This window comes from Macaca nemestrina, chromosome 10 (genome assembly GCF_043159975.1).
Source record: "Macaca nemestrina isolate mMacNem1 chromosome 10, mMacNem.hap1, whole genome shotgun sequence".
NCBI lineage: Eukaryota > Metazoa > Chordata > Mammalia > Primates > Cercopithecidae > Macaca > Macaca nemestrina.
In genome coordinates, this window is record NC_092134.1 from 13,216,045 (window position 1) to 13,226,580 (window position 10,536).

The window sequence follows — 10,536 nt, forward strand, 5'->3', positions numbered from 1 at the left end:
CCTCAGCTCAACCAGTCCTCCTGCCTTAGCCTCCCAAGTAACTGAAACTGCAGGCATGTGCCACCATGCCCAATTGATTTTAAAATATTTTTTGTAGAGATAGGGTCTCACTATGTTGACCAGGCAGGTCCCAAACGACTGGCTTCAAACAATCTTCCCACTTTGGCCTCCCAAAGTGCTGGGATTATAGGCATGAGCTGCCACACCCAGCCAGCAAAATAATTTTTAAAAGTTTCTAAACTATAAAGAAATATATTGAATTATATAGTTACCAAGGCAGTTGACCAGTATTTATTGAGACACCATTGAAGGTTGGTGGGGTTTGGTATTATTATATCATTATATGAGAATTTCAAGATTTTAGAAAATTTTAGAAAACATGCTGGGCACGGTGGCTCACGCCTATAATCCCAGCACTTTGGGAGGCCAAGGTGGGCAGATCACTTGAGGTCAGGAGCTCAAGACCAGCCTGGTCAACGTGGTGAAACCTGTCTTTACAAAAAACCACAAAAATTAGCCAAGTGTGGTGGCTCATGACTGTAGTCCCAGCTACTTGGGAGGCTGAGGCAGGAGAATCACTTGAGCCTGGGAGGCAGAGGTTGCATTGATCCGAGATCGCACCACTGCACTCCTGCCTGGGTGACAGAGCGAGTCTCCATCAAAAAAAAAAAAAAATTTAGAAAACACGATTTCTCATCTTCAAGGAGTATTCCATCAGTGTTTGTGTAAGAGTGTGGGCCGAGCGCGGTGGCTCACACCTGAGCGTGACTCTGTCTCAAAAAAAACAAAAAGAGTATGGGTAAAATGGACATGGCCTCACCAAGACATGTCCATAATTCACACAACAGGAAATTTAATATAGTGGTTAAGAACATGGTTTCTAGAGTAAGCTCTGGTTTCAAGTCAAAGCTCCCTCAGTTACTAGCCAAAATAACCCTAGGAAAGTTAGTTAACCTTTCTATGCACTATGTAAGTCAATAATTTTGTCACTAGTGGGTCTTAAGGCCCAGCACAGTTCCTAACATATAATAGGAACTTGATACTTTTTTTTGAGATAGAGTCTTACTCTGACATCCAGGCTGGAGTGCAATGGCGCAATCATTGTTTACTGCAACCTCTGCCTACCAGGCTCAAGCCATGCTCCCACCTCAGCCTCCCGAGTAGCTGGTGCTAGAGACAGGCGCCATCACACCCAGCTAATTTTTGTATTTTTTGTAGAGGTGGAGTTCACCATGTTGTCCAGGCTGGTAGGAACTTGATACATTTTTATGATGATTAATAATGTGTCTAGGCCGGGCGCGGTGGCTCAAGCCTGTAATCCCAGCACTTTGGGAGGCCGAGATGGGCGGATCACGAGGTCAGGAGATCGAGACCATCCTGGCTAACACGGTGAAACCCCGTCTCTACTAAAAAATACAAAAAAAAAAAAAATTAGCTGGGCGAGGTGGCGGGCGCCTGTAGTCCCAGCTACTCGGGAGGCTGAGGCAGGAGAATGGCGTGAACCCAGGAGGCGGAGCTTGCAGTGAGCTGAGATCCGGCCACTGCACTCCAGCCTGGGCGACAGAGCGAAACTCTGTCTTAAAAAAAAAAAAAAATGTGTCTAAAGCACTTAGTACATTGCTAAGACACAGTCAGAGGTTACTCAATAAGATGTTAAAGACAAAAAACCAACAATGGTTTTTTATTACAATAGTTTGTATTAACCTCTATACTCATACAGAACATTTATTACATAGAGGCTATTATGTGCTAAGTTGGACATTATGTGGGGGAAACAAATATGTGTACACTGTGATCCTTACCCTCGAAATGTTTATAATTTAGTAAACAATAGAAAACATAAACCAGAATTAGCTGGCCATGGTGGTGCACACCTGTAGTTCTAGCTACTTGGAGGCTGAGGCAGGAGGATCGCTTGAGCCCGGGAGGCAAAGGCTGCAGTGAGCCGAGATCACACCACTGCACTCCAGAATGAGACCCTGTCTCAAAAGGAAAAAAGAAGAAGAACAACAACAACAACAAAAAAACCATAAACAGGACCGGGGGCAATGGTTCATGCTTGAAATCCCAGCACTTTGGGAGGCTGAGGCAGGAGGATTGCTTGAGCCCACGAGTTCAAGACCAGTGTGGGCAAGAGGGCAAAATCCTGTATCTTATTTATTTATTTTTCTGTTTGTTTATTTTTTGAGAGAGTCTTAATCTGTCACCCAGGCTGGAGTGCAGTGGTGCAATCTTGGCTCACTTCGCACTCTATTTCCCACGTTCAAGCTATTCTCTTGCCTCAACCTCCTGAGTAGCTTGGATTACAGGTGCATGCCACCACGCCTGACTAATTTTTGTATTTTTAGTAGAGACGGGGTTTCACCATGTTGGCCAGGCTCGTCTTGAACTCCTGACCTCAAGTAATCCACCCGCCTTGGCCTTCCAAAGGCTGGGATTACAGGCATGAGCCGCCACACCCAGCCTGTGAAACCCTGTCTCTACAAAAAATACAAAATTAGTTGGGCATGGTGGCATGTACCTGTAGTCTCCGCTATACAGGAGGCTGAGATGAGAGGACTGCTTGAGCCCAGGAGGTGGAGGCTGCCGTGAGCTGAGATCTTGCCACTGCATTTCAGCCTGGAAGACAGAGTGAGACCCTTCCTCTAAATAAATAAATAAATAAATAAATAAATAAATAAATAAATTCAGAGAAGGGAGATAGTGGTAGATATAATGGGGAGCCACTGGACATGCTGAAACCGCGAGGAAAGCTGAATAAATCTGTACTTCCGGAAGACTAACCTGGCACTGGTGTGAAAGATAGATTCAAGGTGAGAGTCAGGAATCAGGGAGAACAATTACAACACTGCTGGAAGAATCTAGATGGAAGTTCTGATGGAAATGGAAAAAAGAGGTCAGAGATGTTATAAACAAGAGAAATAATTGCTAAATTTGGAGTCTGATCGGTCATTACACAGTGAGAGCGAAGAAAAAGGAGGATTCAGAGATGCCTCTGAGGTTACCAATGTGGTCAACACACAGAATGATGGTGTCTTGCCAGAAACAGGAAAACTGGAAAAATAGTGAGAATCAGATAATTAGGACCTTTGATTTGGCTATGGCCAAGGACCTCTCACCTATATAGGGAAATAAGGCAAGCGTGAAATCAATATACACAGCAATGATGAGAGTAAGCTGTTCAGACAGACGCAGTGGCTCATGCCTGTAATCCCAGTACTTTGAGAAGCTGAGGTGGGAGGATCATTTGAGCCCAGGAGGTCGAGGCTGCAGTGAGCAGAGGTTGTACCACTGCACTCCTGCCTGGGTGACAGAATGAGACCCTGCCTCAACAAAACAAAACAAAACAAACAAAAAAAGAGTGAGTTAATGACAAATGTATCAGTGGAATTGAAAATGTAAAGTTCTTCCTCATCTAGCAGAAAGCATCCTAGAGAAAGCTACAATTGACACAGGAGAAGAAATGAGAATACTTGACAGGAGGAGGAAGATCGTCCCCTGTGTTTGGAAAACCATTGGGGTAGGCCTGGCAGTGGAACAGGGAACTAAACAGGGTTCCATGCCTGTGGGTCAAGTGACCATTTCCCCATTTTCCTCAACTCCCATCTATAGCAAAGTGCATAGGACTCCTCTGCCTGACAGCCAGTTTCTCCCACCCACTCCCTGTCTAATAAAGGAAGGGATTATGGAAAGAAGCAGGCCTTCCTGATGGGTTTAGAAAATAATTGCATAGAACAAAGCTATATGCGTGTTTTATTATGCATTTGCATTTACAGAAAATCAAAACTTTGAGAAGGCTTATATTCAAGAAGGCATATGAAATCACCCAATTAAAAGAAAGATGGCAAAGACTCAAAAACTGATTATAGAATTTAATTTAAGAAAAATCAGGAAATACATCAAAGGTATAAATCTGCATTTCCCTGGGGTCTCAATTTAGTGATTCAGCTTCTTTTTAGTAAGTGGGTCAGAAAACTGCTAATCCTGTAATGATTTTGTTCAACTGCACCCAGCTGGTAGATGTATTTCTTGCAAATCTAAAAAAAACCCAAGTATGTTAAAATTGTCAAAGTTAATATCAACCCAATATCCAATTGTTTTGTTTATCAACCATGAAACTTGATTGAAAGTCTGTTCTTTTAATTGGCAAGTAGTAACAATGTTGTTTGTAGTGTATTTTTGAGATGCTGTGTTCCATGTTGCACATTTCTATGGTATAGCTGATACAATGACACCACATAATATAGGAAGTGTCAGGCAGGGCGTGGTGGCTGATGCCTGTAATCCCAGCACTTTGGGAGGTCGAGGCAGGTAGATCACAAGGTCAGGAGTTTGAGACTAGCCTGGCCAATATGGTGAAACCCCATCTCTACTAAAAATACAAAAATTAGCTGAGCGTGGTGGCACATACCTGTAGTCCCTAGTCCCAGCTGCTTGGGAGACTGAGGAAGGAGACTGAGGAATTACACCTGTAATTCCAGCACTTTGGGAGTTTGAGGCGGGCAGATCATGAGGTCAGGAATTCGAGACCAGCCTGGCCAACATGGTGAAACCCCATCTCTACCAAAAATACAAAAAAATTAGCAGGGCATAGTGGTGCGTGCCTGTAATCCCAGCTACTCGGGAGGCTGAGGCAGGAGAATCCCTGAACCTGGGAGGCAGAGGCTGCAGTGAGCCAAGATCAGGCCACTGCATGGAAAAAAAAAAAAAAAAAAAAAAAAAAAGCTTCTGTATGTTGACTTATGCCTTTTGTTTTTTATTTTTAATCCTGAGCTGTTTTCGCAAGGCCAATACATCAGCTCCTATATTTGCCCTCATATTGTAGTGCAACTGGTTTGTCCTGTTGAATTTCATCCAATCTGAGACTCCCTATTTTTTTTTTTTTTTTTGAGGCAGAGTTTGCTCTGTCACCCAGGCTGGAGTGCAGTGGTGTGATCTCGGCTCACTGCAACCTCTGCCTCCTGGGTTCAGGCAATTCTCCTGCGTCAGCTTCCTGAGTAGCTGGGATTACAGGCGCCTGCCACCATGCCCGGCTAATTTTTTTTGTATTTTTAGTAGAGACAGGGTTTCACCATGTTGATCAGGCTGGTCTCGAACACCTGACCTTGTGATCCGCCTGCCTTGGCCTTCCAAAGTGTTGGGATTACAGGCATGAGCCACCGTGCCTGGCCCCTGTTTTTGTTTTTGAGATGAAGTCTCATTGTGTCACCCAGGCTGGAGTGCAGTGGCACAATCTCGACTCACTGAAGCCTCTGCCTCCCGGGTTCAAGCGATTCCCCTGTCTCAGCCTCCCGGGTTGCTGGGACTATAGGCATGCGCCACCACACCCAGCTAATTTTTGCATTTAAAATTACCCCAGTGATGGGATTTCACCATGCTGGCCAGGCTTGGTCTTGAACTCCTGAACTCAAGTGATCCACCTGCCTCAGGCATTAGCCACCGCGCCTGGCCCCATCTTAACCATTTTTAAGTTAATTAGTTAGGAATATTCACATTGTTGTGCTACTGTCACCAAAATTCATGCACAGAACTCTTTTCATATTGAAAAACTGAAATTCTGGCCGGGCGCGGTGACTCACGCCTGTAATCCCAGCACTTTGGGAGGCTGAGGCGGTCGGATCATCTGAGGTCAGGAGTTCATGACCAGCCTGGTCAACGTGGTGAAACCCAGTTTCCACTAAAAGTACAAAAATTAGCCGGGCATGGTGGTGTGTGCCTATAGTCTCAGCTACTTGGGAGTTTGAGGCAGGAGAAGCACTTGAACCTGGGAGGCGGAGGTTACATTGAGCTGAGATCCCTCCATTGCACTTCAGCCTGGGTGACAAGAGCAAAACTCCATCTCAAAAAAAAGAAAGAAAGAAAGAAAGAAAGAAACCTGAAATTCTGTCCCCATTAAACAATAACTCCCCTTTTCCCTTTCCCTCCAGCCCTGACAACTGCCATTCTACTTTCTGTCTCTAGGAATTTGACTCTAGGTACCTCATGTAAGTGGAATTATACAGTATTTGCCCTTTTGTGACTGGCTTATTTCTTTCTTCTTTTTTTTTTTGGAGAGGGAGTCTCGCTCTGTCGCCCAGGCTGGAGTGCAGTGGCCGGATCTCAGCTCACTGCAAGCTCCGCCTCCCGGGTTCACACCATTCTACTGCCTCAGCCTCCTGAGTAGCTGGGACTACAGGCGCCCGCCACCTCGCCGGCTAGTTTTTTGTATTTTTTAGTAGAGACGGGGTTTCACCGTGTTAGGCACATGACAGAAAGGGAATTTTATGCCATTTTCAGGAGTTTGGGTGAGACTGGGGAAATTTTGGGGCTAAATTAGGGGCTCAGGCATGGGTGATAACCACTCTATAAGATATTTCAGGGCTTAGTGGGGCAGAAATAATAACATGAAATAAAGCTGATCAAAGCCTGGGACAGGTACTGACTGTTTCTTCTGGAGCAAAATTAGGCTTAGCCCAGGGGAACTGAAGCAGGGAGCTGGACTAGTTGCCATTTATTTTCTACTTACTTTCTAATTATGTGTTGATAGTTACTTTCTAATTATGTGTTAATACATACACCAAAACTTGCCAATGGTTCAGAGACTCAAAATATGGCTAAAAATTGCTAAATGGAATTTACAAAGAAAATGTGAGTGAAGGCCGGGCGCGGTGGCTCAAGCCTGTAATCCCAGCACTTTGGGAGGCCGAGACGGGCGGATCACGAGGTCAGGAGATCAAGACCATCCTGGCTAATACGGTGAAACCCCGTCTCTAGGCCGGGCGCAGTGGCTCAAGCCTGTAATCCCAGCACTTTGGGAGGCCGAGATGGGCGAATCACGAGGTCAGGAGATCGAGACCATCCTGGCTAACACGGTGAAACCCCGTCTCTACTAAAAAATACAAAAACTAGCCGGGCGAGGTGGCGGGCGCCTGTAGTCCCAGCTACTCGGGAGGCTGAGGCAGGAGAATGGTGTGAACCCGGGAGGCGGAGCTTGCAGTGAGCTGAGATCCGGCCACTGCACTCCAGCCTGGGCGACAGAGCGAGACTCCGTCTCAAAAAAAAAAAAAAAAAAAAAAAAAAAAGAAAATGTGAGTGAATAGGATTATCTAACCTGAGAGAAGTAATAACATACTCTGCTATTTTACAGAAGGTGGTGATCAATTACTCTTTCTTTTTTTTTCTTTTTTTTTTTTTTTTTTTAGATGAAGTCTTGCTCTGTCGCCCAAGCTGGAATGCAGTGGCCTGAGCTCGGCTCACTGCAACCTCCACCTCCTGGGTTCAAGCAATTTCCAGCTAATTTTTTGTATTTTTAGTAGAGACAGGGTTTCACCATGTTGACCAGGCTGGTCTTGAACTACTGGGTTCAAGCGATCCACCTACCTTGGCATCCCACAGTGCTGGGATTACAGGCATGAGCCACTGCCAGCCCAGACACCAGAATTATTTACCAACTTTACAGGCTCTGGGCTGCTTTAAAAATTGGGGTGGTAGGCTAGAATGTGGTTTAAATACGATGGTTTGGGTGTGGTTCTGATGAACATCCAGATTTGAATGAATGATACACAAATGAGCTTATCATTCTATTATAATTAACCATAAAAGCAGAATTTAATCTGTGATGACTTAAGCTCATCTGCTATATTGGTAATTTATGTCAACCTGTAGTAACAATATTTACAGAAAGTTCTTGCCTTTAATTTAACACTTAGGTTATTATGGTAACTGGGCTTCTTTGAGATATCTAAAAATAAATCTGGATGGGTTGTTTCAGTGAGAGGAAGTTTTGAAAGTGAAAAGTGAAGGATACAATTTTATATCAAAGACAGCTGCAACTTCCATGATAAAAATTACTTTTCTTTTTATACAAATGGAATTTGACTTAAAGGCTAAGATTAAGTCTCCAGGACTCAAGCTAGGTTGTGGAATCTCATTAGACTCTTGTGTTCCAAATTTGGTATGACCACAAACTGTTACTATGGGAAACCAACCTCTGACAATTTCCTAAGGAAGGAAGGAGCTTTTTGTTTTATTTTTTTGTTTGTTTGTTTGTTTTGAGACAGGGTCTCACTCTGTTGCCCAGCCTGTAGTACAGTGGTGAGGTCAAATCCACTGCGGCCTCAACCTCCCGGGCTCAAGCGATCCTCCCACCTCAGCTTCCTAAGTAGCTGGGGCTACAGGTGCAACGGAAACTTTTCTGTTTTGAAGCTACCTGGAGAAGAGTGAAGAGTACATTACTTGTATGGGCCCGGGCTGCCAACCTCACTTGCTTTTCGTTCACTTTTCCCCTGAAGTTCTCCATGACTGGCACCCACTTTTGGGTGGTTGCAAATACAGGAATCAAAGGAGAAAGAGCAGAAAGATTCAATGAGGGAATTGTTTGAGTAGGATGTCAAATCAGCAGCAACTGTCTCAGTAAGCTAGGAAGCTTTTACAAGATCAGAAACTCAGAAACCTAAATTTTTCAACCTGGCTTTTTTTTTTCCTTGCTTTTGGTTATTTCATTTGTTTACTGGAATAGCTTCTTTTGAAAGTGACAGATGATCTCATTTTTGCTAAAGGGAATATTTTGTGTTTGTCCATGGTTAGGCCAATGTTGAAAGGGAGAACTGTGAAGAAAGTCAGAGATGTACTGGGTTTGTTTGTGTTTTATTATTATTTGCCAATTTCTTTTTCTTACTGAAATGAACCTCAGGCAAATCATCTAAGGTACAGAACCCTGATACAATACAGAACAGGTAAAGCAGCACACACAATTGCTCTCACAAAAATGGATATCCCAAGAAGATAATTTTACCAAAGTTGGTATCCTACAGCTCACTAAAAATTGAAACCTAACAATGTAACCTTTAGGGTTGACTGATCTTTTCAGAACACATTCTTGAGAGGTCCAGCATAGTCATCTAGTATCATTACAAATGCTGGTTAAAAATTAGTCTTTTACCAGCCTCAGTAACATGGCAAAACTGTCTCTACAAAAAAATAGAAAATATTAGCCAGGCATGTTGGTATGTGCCTGTAGTTCCACCTACTTTGGGTACTGAGGTGGGAGGACTGCTTGAGCCCAGGAGGTTGAGGCTGCAGTGAGCTGTGTTCGTGCCACTGCACTGCAGCCTGGGTGGCAAAGTGAGACCCTGTCTCACAAAACAAATTTGTTTTTTAGCTGGCTGGCTAAAAAAGCTGGTGGTTCGTTGTTGTAATCCCAGCTACTCGGGAGGCTGGGGCAGGAGGATCACTTGAGGCCAGAAGTTTGAGACCATCCTGGGCAACATAATTAGACTCCTCATCTAAAAAGAAAAAGAAAAAAAAAAAGGGTAAAAAATAATTATCCCAGAGAACTGCCATGCGCCTGTAGTCCCAGCTACTCAGGAGGCTGTGGCAGGAGGATTGTACCACCGCACCCTAGCCTGGACGATAGAGTGAGACCCTGTCTCTAAAAAAAAAAATGAGTCTTTTGCGGTATGAAGATCTTTCTGTTATTTATTTTTTAGCCTTCTTCCCAACTACCCATGGTACAATTCTGCTATTTTAGGAAGCATGAAGACAATTTTGCCATTAATGTATTCAGTATCAATTATCCACTCGCACATAGCTCTGTGTGGGTGAATTTCCGAGTTAAGAATTTCCTTAAGAAAATGAATTCTAAGGTTTTAAGTTTACTTTGATCACTTTCCCATTCCTGGCTACCTGCAGTGAAGTAAAGCTCAAAAGACCTGACGCCTCTTTCAACTTTTGGTTTGAATCATGCCGATTAGGTTTAACCTTAACAAAAAAGAGAAGAAATAAACCCTGACGTGTATGTGTTCTTCCAAATTTAAAGATCCTAGACCAGAAGCCTGAGTTGTTTTTTAGAAATTCATAAGGAGCACACTTTTCATTTTTTTGCTATTTGAAATCTGAGGCTGGCTGGGTGCAGTGGCTCATGCCTGTAATCCCAACACTGGGAGGCCAAGGCAAGTGGATCGCTTGAGGTCAGGAGTTCAAAACCAGCCTGGCCAAAATGGTAAAACCCCAGCTCTACTAAAAAGACAAAAATTAGCCAGCTGTGGTGGCACAGGCCTTTATTTATTTATTTATTTGTTTATTTATTTTGAGACAAGGTCTTGCTGTGTTGCCTAGGTTGGAGTGCATGGTGCAATCTCAGCTTATTGCAGCCTGAACCTCCTGGGCTCAGGCAATCCTCCCACTTCAGACTTTCAAGTAGCTGAGACTACAGGCTTATGCCAACACACCCAGCTAATTTTTGTATTTTTTTGTAGAGATGGGGTTTCACTGTGTTGCCCAGACCCATCTTGAACTTCTGGGCTGAAGTGATACACCAGTCTTGGCCTCCCAAAGTGCTGGGATTACAGGTGTGAGCCACTGTGCCCGGCCTAATGTCTCATTTAATGAGCCTGTCTCTTAGCCTTATTTTCTTTCATCATAAAGGCTGTTTCTCAAAGTTCTGTTTGTGATTAACTAACCTTGGGAGTTGGGATAACAAAAGGTGAAGAAGGTTGCAGCAGCATGTGGGAAATTTCTTTTACGGGTGGTTTCTTTTTCTTTGGTGGATAAAACAGA